This window comes from Alligator sinensis, unplaced genomic scaffold, assembly GCF_000455745.1.
Source record: "Alligator sinensis unplaced genomic scaffold, ASM45574v1 scaffold917_1, whole genome shotgun sequence".
In the NCBI taxonomy this organism is placed as follows: Eukaryota; Metazoa; Chordata; order Crocodylia; family Alligatoridae; genus Alligator; species Alligator sinensis.
The window spans coordinates 3,078,497-3,091,333 of record NW_005841988.1 but is presented as its reverse complement, the minus strand read 5'-3'; the positions used below and the strand labels follow the sequence as shown (position 1 = coordinate 3,091,333).

At 46.0% G+C, this 12,837-nt stretch overlaps 1 pseudogene; it reads left to right on the top strand.

The window, feature by feature from the left end:
- The first annotated feature begins 8,800 nt into the window (after positions 1 to 8,800).
- Positions 8,801 to 12,837, top strand: part of LOC102380399 — a 26,776-nt pseudogene continuing 22,739 nt past the window's right edge.

Below are 12,837 nucleotides of genomic sequence, written 5' to 3'. Positions count from 1 at the left end.
AATGGAGTGGATGGTTCATCAGGGCTTCGCGCATCTCAACACCCAGTGTGGGGTACCGGCTCATGCAGCACCCTCCCATAAGTATAGAGGGCATCTATGAAACTGCAGGCCCACCTATAGATCCAGGAATTGCAGCTTTTGGGCCCCTTGCCTTACCCAACCTGTGGCCTTGCAGTGGTGAGGACACTGTCAAAATCTCCCCAGTGGTCCAAGGTAAACTGTACCTTGCTGGCGGACTGGCATGTGTAGTCGCAGTCAAGAAATGCAAGTAGCTCACCCCTGGGGACTGCCAGGACCAAGAGGTCTGCAGGCTCCATGGAGCCTGCTGGTTCTCAGGCATCCTCTCCCTGGTTCTGGGGCTCAGAGGGCTCCTTAAACACCACCTGAACCCCAGGTCCACTAAGACCCCAGACTCTGGTTGGGATTGGGAGAACTCTGCAGCTCCTTGGGATAGAAGTGGGGGTGGAGCTCCTTCACAAGATGGTAGGGTAGAGATGGAGCCCTGGGGGGTCTGCGCAGGACCATGGGGCAGACTGGAAGTGAGGTTTTTCTGGGAGGAGGAGGGAAGAGACCCATCAGGCCTCAGTGGCTTCAGTGTCTGCCTCAGGGTTCTGGGAAAGGGAACCTCCCTACTCAGGAATCACCAGGGTGAACCCCAGGGCCCCCATCTCCCCCAGACTGTCAGAGGTGGGAGCACCACTGCCAGACCTTCCTTTGGGTTGGCCTCAGACCCCTCTGGTCTCCAGCTCTTCTAGGGGCTCAAGGGGGACATACTCACCTTCCACCACAAGCCCCCTCCCCACCACCTTTTGTGCGGTGGCCTCCGAGGCAAGGAAAAAGATCCCCTTGCCATGCAGGCAGGAGACCACCACAATCTTGGGGGGGCCCACTACCTAAGCCAGGGCCTGCATCCAGTTTTCAAAAAGGAGGTTCTCCCACTTGGGCAGTTGGCATTTCATCCCATGCCTGCAGGTGAGTGCTGGAAAGTGTCTCTAGTTGGTTATGGAATAGAGAAAATCCCACACAATTTACTGATTCGTTTTGATGCACTGGCTGGGAGAGTAGTTAGCTGATTGCACGATTTCACAATGATTACACACTTAATTTATACAACACAATTTTATTTTAAAACTCTTTGCTACGTATATAACACTGCTTAGCTTTAAGAAACACCACAAACATTAAAAACACAATAACTACATATCTCAGAAACAATGCTCCGAATGCACTTCCTTCCCAAACAATGCTATAAGAATTAGTGTTACAAAAACAACTACAATTACAACTAAAAGTTAAATTTGAATCAATACTATTATTTTTCATAATATACTTACAATCCTAGAATTCCGAGAAGCCAAATACCAAAATATGGTTTCATTCCTCAGTAGTACGATTTAATGGGTTGGCCTCAGTAGTACGGTTCAATAGGCTGGCCTCAGCAATACGATTCAATGAGCTGGGCTCACCAGTGATAGGACTACGTCCCCTTCCTTCAGTCCCTTTCGGGCGCTCCGCGGCTTCAGCGTGAACTAAGAGATTCGTGTTCACGGAGAGGCTTGATTAGGCGATCAATCTAATCTGAACTTATACTTGCGATTCTTCCTTCGTTGTTCTGCAAGTGAAGTCACCTCCAAATTGGGACAGGAAGTTACACATTTTATTGAGCGAGCTGACGTCAGTGGGCTCCTCCTACTCAACTTGTCATAACTCCCAAATTTGGGCTCGGAGGCTTTGATGTCTCGGAATTTAGGACATTTACTTTCTTTGTAAAAAACTTCTAAAGGTACAATTTAGATTAAGGTTTTAGGCGAAGTCAGGACATTTTGCACGTAGCTCCGAAACAACGAGCTAGATAAGGAGATAGATCCTATCTTCTTCCTGAAACTGGCTAATGGGCAACCTTTACAAACATTCAAACTATTTCATTCAATATGACAGAAAGTAGGCACCACAGCCCAAGCTGGAAGGGCCAGTGGTGCAGGGTCCAGGCCCCATGGCTGTGGGTCACCCTGCACCCACCTATGCATAGCTGCAGTTCCCCTGCTGGGGGGTTGCATTGGTGGGGCCGGGACTAGGGTCAGGGACAGGCTGAGTAGGTGTGCTGGTTGGTGTGATGCACCTGGTCCCTTCAGGCACTGGTAGTCTAGGCTTGGGGGTGGGGCCCTTGCCCTTCCCACCCCCAGCTGTGGAGGAGGTGGAAGAGGAACCCTTCCCGTTGCCCTCGCCTTTAGTCTCTGATTGTGGGGAAGGGGGCTTGGGAATCCCTCTGAGAGGGGCCTGGCCAGGGGAGAACCCCTGGCCCTGCTGGCTCCCTGTCCCCACAGCAGAGGTCTCAGGCTTCTCCACCCCTGAAGGAGGTCATTTGGACTCTGCCTCCAGGGTGAGGGCTGCAGGGGCATGCATTCCCTTGGGGGCTTGGCTGGGATCTGCCCCCATAGTGGGGGCTTCAGAAAGCTCTGTAAGGGCATCTACCCCCACTCCCAGAATGTTCCTGCCCTGCCATTGCTTCGCATGAGGGAAATGAAGAAAACTAAAATATACATTGGGGCTGGTGAATCTAATAGGAGCGGGCTGGGGTTGTGGGGAAAGTAAGCGGGGGGGAGAAGGGTGCTGAAGCTCACTGAGCTACAGCCCCACAGGAAAAAAAATTTGGAGGGCAATGCTTGGGGAATGTGGGGGAGGGGAAACACACAAACAAGGGCTGGGGAGACTTGAACTGGCTTACTTAGCCATACAACAAATACTAGGGGAGAGGGAGTGGACCACAGGACTTACCACACAAAGGCAAAAAAACACACAGGGAAGGCTGCTGAGGCAGATGTAAAAGATTTCTGGAGTGGTGGAGGGACTTTGTTTGTTGAAGATCAGTCCAGGAGCCCCTCAGCCCTCCAGCCAGGCACTTAGCAGCAGAGCAATAGGCAGGAAACAAGGCAGGATCAGATGCAATGAGGCAGCTGTGGTGGAGTGCAGGAGCAATCAGTCAATTAGGGAGTAATCCAGTGCAGGTGTGGTGTTGAGTGGTACAAGGTGGTGCAGCAGGGACTCTCCCTCTTTCCTGAGAGTGGGCAGCAGCAGAACAGATGGTAGCAGTAGCAGCAACAGCAGTGGTGGTAGTAGCCATCCAGTTCCGCCACTCAGGATGTGCTTCAGGTGAACATGAAGGTGAAGGCAAGGGGTAGCCTGCCAAGGCAGCTGTGGCAGGCAAGAAACCTCTAGGCTCCGGCAGTGATGTTGGGGGAGGGCCCCACAGGCAGTGCAAGCTTCCTCCCCAGACTGTCCCTTGACCGTGGCTTGGTGGTAGGCTGGGCAGCAGGCTGGAACGGGGGTGCAGAAGCTGGGGTGTGATGCTGGGGTGCAGTGCAGTGCAATGGGCTCCTTCCCAAGGGGGGGGTGCAGCGGCATGCAGCAGAGGACTCCCCACATGGGGAGGGCAGCAGCAGCCCAGGGCAGGAGGGGTGTGGCCAACTTACCCACAAAAGCTCTGAAAACAAGCCAGCAGCTAGAAGTAGCCAGAGGCAGGAAGGGGCCTGGCCATCCTCTCCCCAGAAGTTCCTGAGACAGGAAGGGGCATGGCCAACTTCCTCCCAGAATTGCCTGAGGGCAAGTAGCCCTGAGCTGCTTGCTAGGGCAGGTTTTTATATTGCTGTGGCCAGCACGCATTCTGGCCCTGGGCTGTAGCTGCCCCTGGTTGCAGATCCGGAAGGAACCAGGCAGGGTTATTTTGCCCTGAGTGGCACAATTTGCACCACACCAAAGTGCATGTCTGGGCACGTGTGCTGAGGCAAAAAGCCCCATCTCAAATTTGCACCACTTCTATTTGAGCTACTGTAAGCGCACGTGCCTGCATGTGTGGATGCACCCGTAGAGGTCAGGTAAGGTCCCAGATGATTGGACAAGGGCAAATATAGTGTTCATCTTTAAGAAAAGGAAGAAGGAGGTTCTGGGGAATTGCAGACCAGTTACAGTGACTTTGATACCTGAAAAGATAGAGCAGGTCCCCAAGGAATCTTTTGGAAATACTTGGGAGAACAAGGTGATCAGGAACAGCTAGCATGGATTCACCAAAAGCAAGTCTTGCCTGACCAACCTGGCTTTCTTCTATGATAAGGTGACAGGCTCTGTGGCTGTGGGGAGAGTAGTGGATGCGATATACCTTGACCTTAGCAAGGTTTTTGATAGTCTCCCACAACATTCTCATTAACAAACTAAGGAAATACAGTACTGTAACATGAGGCATCTTTACATGTGCTCCAGGGGTAGGGGGAGGGGGGATGCTTTTAATTAGAGCAGCTCTTGGGAGCTGCTCTAATTAAAGTGCCCTCAGTGTCTTGTGTATTCAGCATCCCATGCTTCAAAATGGCAGCAGAGGTGCTTTAATTAAAGCTCATTCAACAAGCTTTAAAGTGCCCTGCCACCATTTTGAAGCACAAGGATGCTAAATACATAAGATAAATCTAGTCTGCTCTGATGCACTGCAATTACAGTGGATTGAAGTAGGCATCCTGCACATCTACAGGCAACCCTGGATACAAAACTGATTGGATCAACAAGCTCAGTGAGTAATCAGCAACAGTTCAATGTCTAGTTGGGAGACAGTATCAAGTGGGCTTCCCTAAGCATCTGGCTTGGGTCTGTTATCGTTTAACATCTTCATTAATGATTTCAGTGATGGAATTGAGTGCACACTTTGCAAATTTATGGATGAGACCAAGTTGAGTGGAACTGCAGAGACTCTGAAGGGTAGGGCTAAAATCCAGAATGACCTGGATAGACTAGAAAAATGGTACACAATCAACCAGGTGAAATCAATCAACAAGCACAAGTACAGAGTCCCCCAATTGGGACAGAATAATTGCATGCACAAATACAGACTTGAGAATGACTAGTTAGGCTGCAGTACTGCAGAGAAAGATCTGGGGTTACAGTAGACCAGTGGATCTTGATCCACCAGTAGATCTCAGAGCCTCTTGGAGTCAATCTGAAGCTGGAGTGTGGGGCTGAGTGCCCACATGCATGCACACACACACCAGCCTAGCAGGTCAGTCCATAGGGGAGGGAAGGGGTGGGGACTAGATCGAGGTCCCCATTTGGCTGGGATTGCTCAGTCAGGGATGATCCTGCCTTGAACAGGATTAGATGACCTCAGGAGGATCCCTTCCAGCCCTACTTTTCTATGATGTCAGGCCCATCTCTCAAGTATACAAAACTGTATGCTTTCAACTTTCTCCTACATTCATGCATCTGTGTCTTTGTACCTTGTCTATGGTTCTCTCAGTTCATAAACCTTCTAGTATCTTCTACCCCATCTTGCCCCCACATTGAATGTTGTTGTTCCTATGCTATTGTTTACATGAGCTTGCAACTGTTTTCTACCTATTTCCCACCCCCATACTCCCTCAAGATGAAGGCAAGTAGACAATAAAAGATTCACAAGAGGGGAGCTTGCAGAATCAAGGGGAGAGATCCAATATATTGAAGTAAGCAGGATTTTTCTTTGGAGCATTTAATGGAATTTGTACTGGACCTTAGTCTCTGAACCTTTTGCCACAGACACATTTTTCATTCCAGTAATGTTATCATTATTCTTGTGGTTGCTGTTTTCTATGTCAACATTTCTCTGTGACCTGGAATATTCTGGTTTCAGTCCTCTAACTGCGTCTCCAATTATCAGAACATTATCCTCAATCACATTGCACATTTCCCAACTTCAGCTAATCTTGTTAAGGCTGCAGCCACTTCTTTCATACCCTGAGAGAGAACTCCCACAGCATTTAGAATTCCCATTTTCAATTAATTCATGTACAGAACAAACCTCTTTTTCTTGTGGGATTTCAAAGTCCTCCTTTGTTGTTTGCATTGATAAGGACAAGGAAGTGTCCTGCTGGCCATCACTGTTCCCTGGAAAGTTGAATCATTCTTTTCTGTGAAATGTCATTTTTATTTAGGAGTCTGCTGCATTGTTTTCCTCTCTGATCTTTATTTCTTTGCTAAAGACTTAACATTTAAACACAGTTTTTCAGGACTCCATGTCCTACAATCAAACTAAGTTTATGAATCTTTTAGGCAGATATTACTGTCATGTCTTGTCCTGTAATTGAGAGAGAGGAGAGTTCCAAGCTCAGTATGTTCCCAGATTTAGATATTCTCCAAGTACAGTATTAAAATGGAGTATAATATTTGGAGAAAACTTAAGGGGATGTTGTAATTATTCCAAAAGCAAGCAAGATATGAGAAGCCTTCTAAAAAGGAAAGAACTGTGGGGACAAAACCTACGGATTTAAATTTCTCAGATTTAGAGGAGTTTAGATTTTTCTTCTTAATTTTACTGACAGATCCCTGGATCAGGACAGCTTATCGTTTTGGAATTTCTCTCTCTCTCTCTCTCTCTCTCTCTCTCTGCCTGTCTCTCTATTCCTTAACTCCTTCTCCAGTCATTGTGTTTAGTTAAGTAGATGTTAGTCTCAGTGAAAGAAAGAATGGACAAAGGTGGCTCTTCTTTTCAGGCTTATTGCAGAAGGGGGAAAACAATCAACCAGAGTGGTATATGATGGTGTGCACATATCCAGACCTTGCTAGGTAGATGCTCCAATTGGAAAGAAATGCCAACCATTTGTGCTTAGTACAAATGTTAATCAATGCTATTATTGTAAATAGTCTTGTGTGATCTAGTGAATGTATCAGAAATAAGCGTCACTTGAAATCCTTCAGTTAGCTGATAAATATTATTGTTTTACATGTAAGAGTCTATCTGAATGTAAATTGTACAAATTCCAGAATTTCCAACAGACGTTATTTCAAAGATCACAATTGACCGCCGGTGACATGAGAAAAACAAATATTTGCATTAGAGATTGTCACAAGTCACAAACCTTGGAAAGAGATTTGAAGTCCTTAAATCTGGAGGAGTTTGAATATTTTTGTTTTCAATGCCGGTGACAGATGGCAATCCTATTCTACCCGGATCAGGACAGCTGTATAATTTACTAACCTCTCTCTCTACCTCCCTCCCTCTCATTCTTCATGCTTTCTCCAACTACTTTGTTATACTAAAGACACTTTTAAATCACTGTGCTAGTGCCAGTTTTTGAAATCTGTATTGAAGAACTCAACATTGGCTACACCTAGGAGGAAGTACAAAGTCCTCACAAAAAGTCACACAATTTGCAAGTATCTGACCTTATTTAATAGCAGTAAAATAGTTACTGAGTAGAAATTGGCAAGTACCTAAAAATGCTGATATTGAATCTGAATTTTTAACCATATAACTTCTAATTTTATTCTCTTCTCTCCTGTGATGGTTTTTCACAAGGAAAAACAAGTGAAGTAAGCAATATGCAAATATGCTTGCAGCTAAGATCTTATCAAGTACAATCACATAAATAGCCCATTTTAAATCAATATTACAGAATATGCATGAAAAGGAAATAGTAATCTTGCAGATGCAACCATTTGCATGAGACACCTGATTCTAAATTATATTAATCTAGTCAAGGGACAGAAATGTATTGTGTCATGTCTAATCAAAACAGCTCAAAGTTTCTCAACATTCAAATTTCAGGTGTATAATATACAAAGAGCTGTTGTTGTGTGTGTCACAGACCAGGAGTTAATTTCCTAATGCTTTATTTTGTTTCTGGAATTATTCATTACTATTTAGTTTAAAAAATATTTTGGTAAGGTATATTGAATAATTTTTAAATGGCATTTAAAAATATCCTTTAACAAATCATTTTAAATAGAAAAAGTTAAAAAAAAAATACCAAACTCTGCTCTGGTACCTGGATATGTCCTTAGGTCTGGACATAGATTTTCTTTTTTGTAAACACGCATCATAAATAGTGAAAACAGATTACGCATTTTAAAAACCTCCATTATATTTTAAATTCAGGGTGTGAGAAATGCAGTCAAATGCCTATGGATTAATGACACATCTGCCATTTTGAAGCCTGTTTTATTGTTCAAAGTTCTGTGCTTCCAAACTATGCCTGAGCAAAAAGTTATGTTGCAGTGAAATGAAAACAGGGCAAATGGAGATCTACTTGGCTCTAGGGATAAGTCAAGGACCTTTTAGTTTTGTGACTATAATTCAAGTCCCCACTGTAGTTCAAGGTGAAATGGGTTGAGTGCTCTGAGGTTCTGACCCTCAGTTGGTAGCCGTTACACAAACAAAATCAATGCACAATATTCTGGAAGGATGTTGGACAATTGGCAGCTTGTGCTCACTAAAGATATGGGACTGAGATGGAATACAGAATAAACCACCTCTTCTGTGTGCAGCAGGTGGTCTCCCCAAGTCAAGGTCAATGTCATTCGTGCAGGGAGTGTGGGAAAGCATGCATTAGTGCTACCATTGCCACAAACAGTCTGTGAATTGATTGAGGGACTTCCGTTTCCATAACAACTGGTCACTTAATCTAAATGAACAAAACTGTATTTTAAAAACAGAAAGAAAAAAAATTCTATGCTTCTTCCTAACAAAATGTTTTTGTCCCACCAGAAAATCAGGGAGAGAGAGAGAGGAAATGCATACATAGAAAATACACATCCTTTGAACAAATCTTCCAGAGCTTTCTGTTTACCAGTAGTTTTCAGGACAGTGCCAATGGCATCAAGTCCTTGCAACTAATGAACTGCAGTTTTCTGGCTGAACATTATTACCCCTCTGCATCTATTGCTAGAAGACAAGCACAAGGAGTCCACAAAAGGCTACATTCTCCTTTTTCCCCTGAAAACTTTGTTCACACAGTAACCCAGCATGAGCACTGTTCCTCTGTGTTTGGGACTCATCTGTGGACTGCTATTGATGTTTTGTTCTCACTTCCCAGGGACAGGGAAATGCCATCTTATTTGGGGAACGGATAAACAGTTAAGCAAGGCCATCCTGGAAATGCTGCACATCAATAAGTTATTTATACCGCTCAGAACTAAGCCTCACCACTACATGAAGTTAGTCTACCATCTTCTAAACCCACCAGCGACCAGTGACTCTTCCAACAGTGAAGCAACTCTTGTACAGAGTTTCAGGAGCATTCAAGGTAGGAAACAGACCAGTTATTAATTGCCATCTAGATCGTATTTACATAGCTTTAACTTTTGCCATAATAAACAACTTCCAGTAACACAAAAGCTTAGCTGGCTTGAATTGCTTGCTTTAAGTAGGCTCTCCAATATAATGTATTTAGTCACTGACTGTATTGCTTTTATAAACCTTTCTGACATATATCTTATAAATTACTTCAATGCCTTTTTCATCCTCTATGTAAACACTGTAAAATCCATTTTTGTGAGAGGTCCGTGCAGTCTCCTAAATAAGAGTTAAATAAAAAGGGGGTTAAATCATCAAGTCACTGCTTTGAGGACAAAGCAGTTTAGAAATGAGAAGCAACTTTAATTCCCAAACACCTACATAAATCACCAGCTGAAATTACCTGTGCATGTCACTCTGCAGAGAAGTATTTCCAAAACCTGGCTCCTGTTACTAGCAGCACCTGATATTATTTTTAAAAAGGAATTAGTAGAAATCTATTTGCTTTTCCCCATTGAGTGCATGTCACTCAACCCAGCAGCAAAACTAGAACCATCTGTATAACTATTAAGGCTAATGGTTTAGAAGTATGGCAATTTCATGAAAGTCACTTAATGTCCCAACTTGCACACTTTTCGAATATGGTTCATCTATTTACAGGACATGTCCTGGTTACCAGAGTATAAGCCTGGCAAGGCTGCAGCAGGGGACATTCTTGAAGAATCTAGGAATTGCTGTACTCCTGGCTGACTCTGCCATCTCCTTGGGTCAGTACCCAGGTAACTTTAGTCAGTGGTGGCTTAAGATTTAATCAGATTTAATCAGAAGGAGCAGGGGCAGGGTCCCCTTCCCCTCCTGGTGCTGCCACTGCCAAAGGCAATGTGACTCCACAGGGGAGGCTGGGTGGACCCAGCCAGGCTGGGAGTGGGGTGACACATGCCCACCTCTCCTCCTTGCTCCCCACCCTGCCCCGCTCCGCCCTGCCCTGCCACAGCCAAAGCAGAGCAGAACCAAGTGGGGCAAGGGCAGATGCAGGCTGCCTGCTGTGGGCTCAGGGCTCTTTGCCTTGCTGCCTTTGTCCTGGGAGCCCCACACTGGCCAAACACCCCCTGCCCACCCAGCAGTTGGGGGCACAACTCGCTGCCCCCACTGCTGCCGGGAGGGCAGGGAAGGTGGAGTGGAAGCAGGGCCCCAGGGCAAAGGCAGCAGGCTGGAAAGCTCTGAGCCCACAGTGAGCAGCTCATATCCACCCCACACACAAATCTAGTGGGGCACACCCCCCATGCCTTCCTTTGGGGATACATGCAGCAGCAGGGAGCTGCCCATGGCTCTGACTCACTTCCTGCCCTGACCCGGGGTCCCACGCACTGCCCTGGCTAGGCAGTCCCCAGCCCCTGCCCCTGCCCCACTCCATCCCTCACCACGGGGGCCTCAATCTATGCCCCCTCACACACTCCCTTTCTCTCCCATACACTGACCTGCAGGCGGCTGCTCTCCATGCTGCCTGGCTGTGTTCCAGGCCATATGCATGCATGCAGCCACGCACCTGCACATGGTGTGCCCTGTGTCCCACCCCTGGCAGCCCCAAGCAGGACCCCTTGTAGGCTAGAATGCTGCCTACCTGCAAGGGGAAACCCACCATTTCCTCAGGGAACTCAGGCATCTAGGGCCCCTGATTGGCAGGGACCCTAGGGCCAGGCCCCACAGGCCTGTGCATTAATCCATCTATGACTCTAGGGGGATCCTTACTCTTTTCTTCCTGAACTAGATAAAGGGCTGTGTCAGGTATTGGCAGCTGCTTGCTCTTTGTAAGGAAATCAGAACAGCTACTTCCTACTATAAATGAGGGAAGACTGAACCTGGGTTGGTGGGTCTCTGGCTGGAGGACTAGGTTTGAATGTCCCTGTTTCTTATATGGGAAGCTTAATTCTAGGCTCTGTCTGCTACTTCCTTGCTATACTTCACAGGCCTCTGGTCAGAGATGGCTACAGCACTTTCTGTCACCATTACTCCCAATCTAGGGGTTTATGATAAAGTCCACAATTCTAATATTTTGATCCTGGAAGATACCTTATTTAGAAAAATCCTAACCAGAGAAACATGGCTAAGACAATCTCTTCAGTTCTTCAAATCAAGATTTAAGCTCTTGAACTAAACACAATCAAGGCCCTACCTTGAATGTTAGGCTAGAAATTGAGGGTCACTCATGCAGAGCTAGTGCCAGTGTCCATCAAGGCCATGAGCACCTACCCTGCTGACAGGGCTAGGCTGCAGTGCTCCTGTATATATGCCATTATCAGTAGCACACCAGGAAGGGGAGAGCATACAACCGCTCCATTTCAGAAGAGCAGTTAAGAGCACAGCTGAGAAGGCTGTGTTCCATTACTATCATGCCCTGAATAGATGAGTTGTCTCAGGTATCCTTTGTTTACCTACAACAGCAGCTGAGTGAATAACTGAGCCATGGAGGAATTGTTTAAGCATGAATGGAGTCTTTCCTGAACCTGGAGAAGTAGGATAGTGGCAGAGCATTTTGAGGAATCCATATGGATGAATGAATGACGGAGATGAGGGCAGAAGATACGTTACCTGGAAATCATTATAAATGGGAAAGAAAGGTGCAGCTCAGCTATGTGAGTGAAGAGGAAGTAAAAATGAATTCAATGGGATGGCTCACCATGACTTGAAAAAAGAGTCAGCGCTGGGGGGGACTGAGCATAATGGGCACTATATAGCTTATTTAGATAGGCTGCACTGACCTATCCCTGTGGTACCTGGAGAAACACCATGCATCTGGGTCCAAGAAGGCAGTTTTCCATATCTTTCTGTATTTTTCTGCAGTTTTCTTTATTTCTGGAATGGTTTAGTATCTGCTGAGGTGTTGGGGCTTAATACCCATTTTATGGAAATGGGAGGCTTCTCCCTAGCTTTTTCCTGTGGCCATATGGCTGAGGGCAGGCGAAACTTGGGGGCATCCGAACCCCAAGCCTCCAGGCTTGGGACTGCACATAGGATGACTTTGGAAATATCTGAAGTCCCTAGTGGCGGTGGAGGATGTTTGCCAGTTTTAGGGCCACTTATGGTTCTGGACTGACCCATGGATTTGGACTTGATTTGGCTTGGAACATGAAAAATTTCTTAAAAAAAAAAAAGTAGGTTGCCATCAGCATCTCAGCCTTTTGGCTAAAATCAAGTGATCAACAGAGAGCCTTAAAGGCAGAGAAAGAGATTGACAGAGTGTCAGGGTGGCAGGAGTGGAGGAGTGAAACCCAAAGCCCAAAACAATGGCAGTAGTGGCTGATAACCAGGAGCTGGAAAATGAAATGAAGAGCAGAAACAAAAGTCTGGAGACAGAGGAAAAGTGGGGAGAAAGAAGGTGAAGGCAGGAGCAACAGCAAAGACCACAACAGAGGCAGTAGCAAAGAGGCCCAAGGGATAACAGGCACAGAAGAGTGGGAGAAGCTGGAGAAGGATTGTTGGGAGCACAAGAAAAGGTTGGCATACTGGGAATGGCATGGCAAAAAGATACGGAAGAGAGTGGAGTGGAGACTACAGATAAAGGCAATGTTAACCAGTGATGGGGTGCAGGAGGGATCAACAATGAACTGAATGATTTTGCGGAGAAGGTACTGTTCAAGATATTGGGGCTGCAGGTGGAACACCTCACCAGTACAATTGCTTTCTCAACCAAGACATGGTGACTGACTTATTGGAACAAAGAAGGGTATGACAAATTTGGGGAGAAATATTCAGAGGAAGGGGGGAGGGAGGAATAAAAAGGGTTAAAGTTTGTAGTAACAGAAAAATTAAGG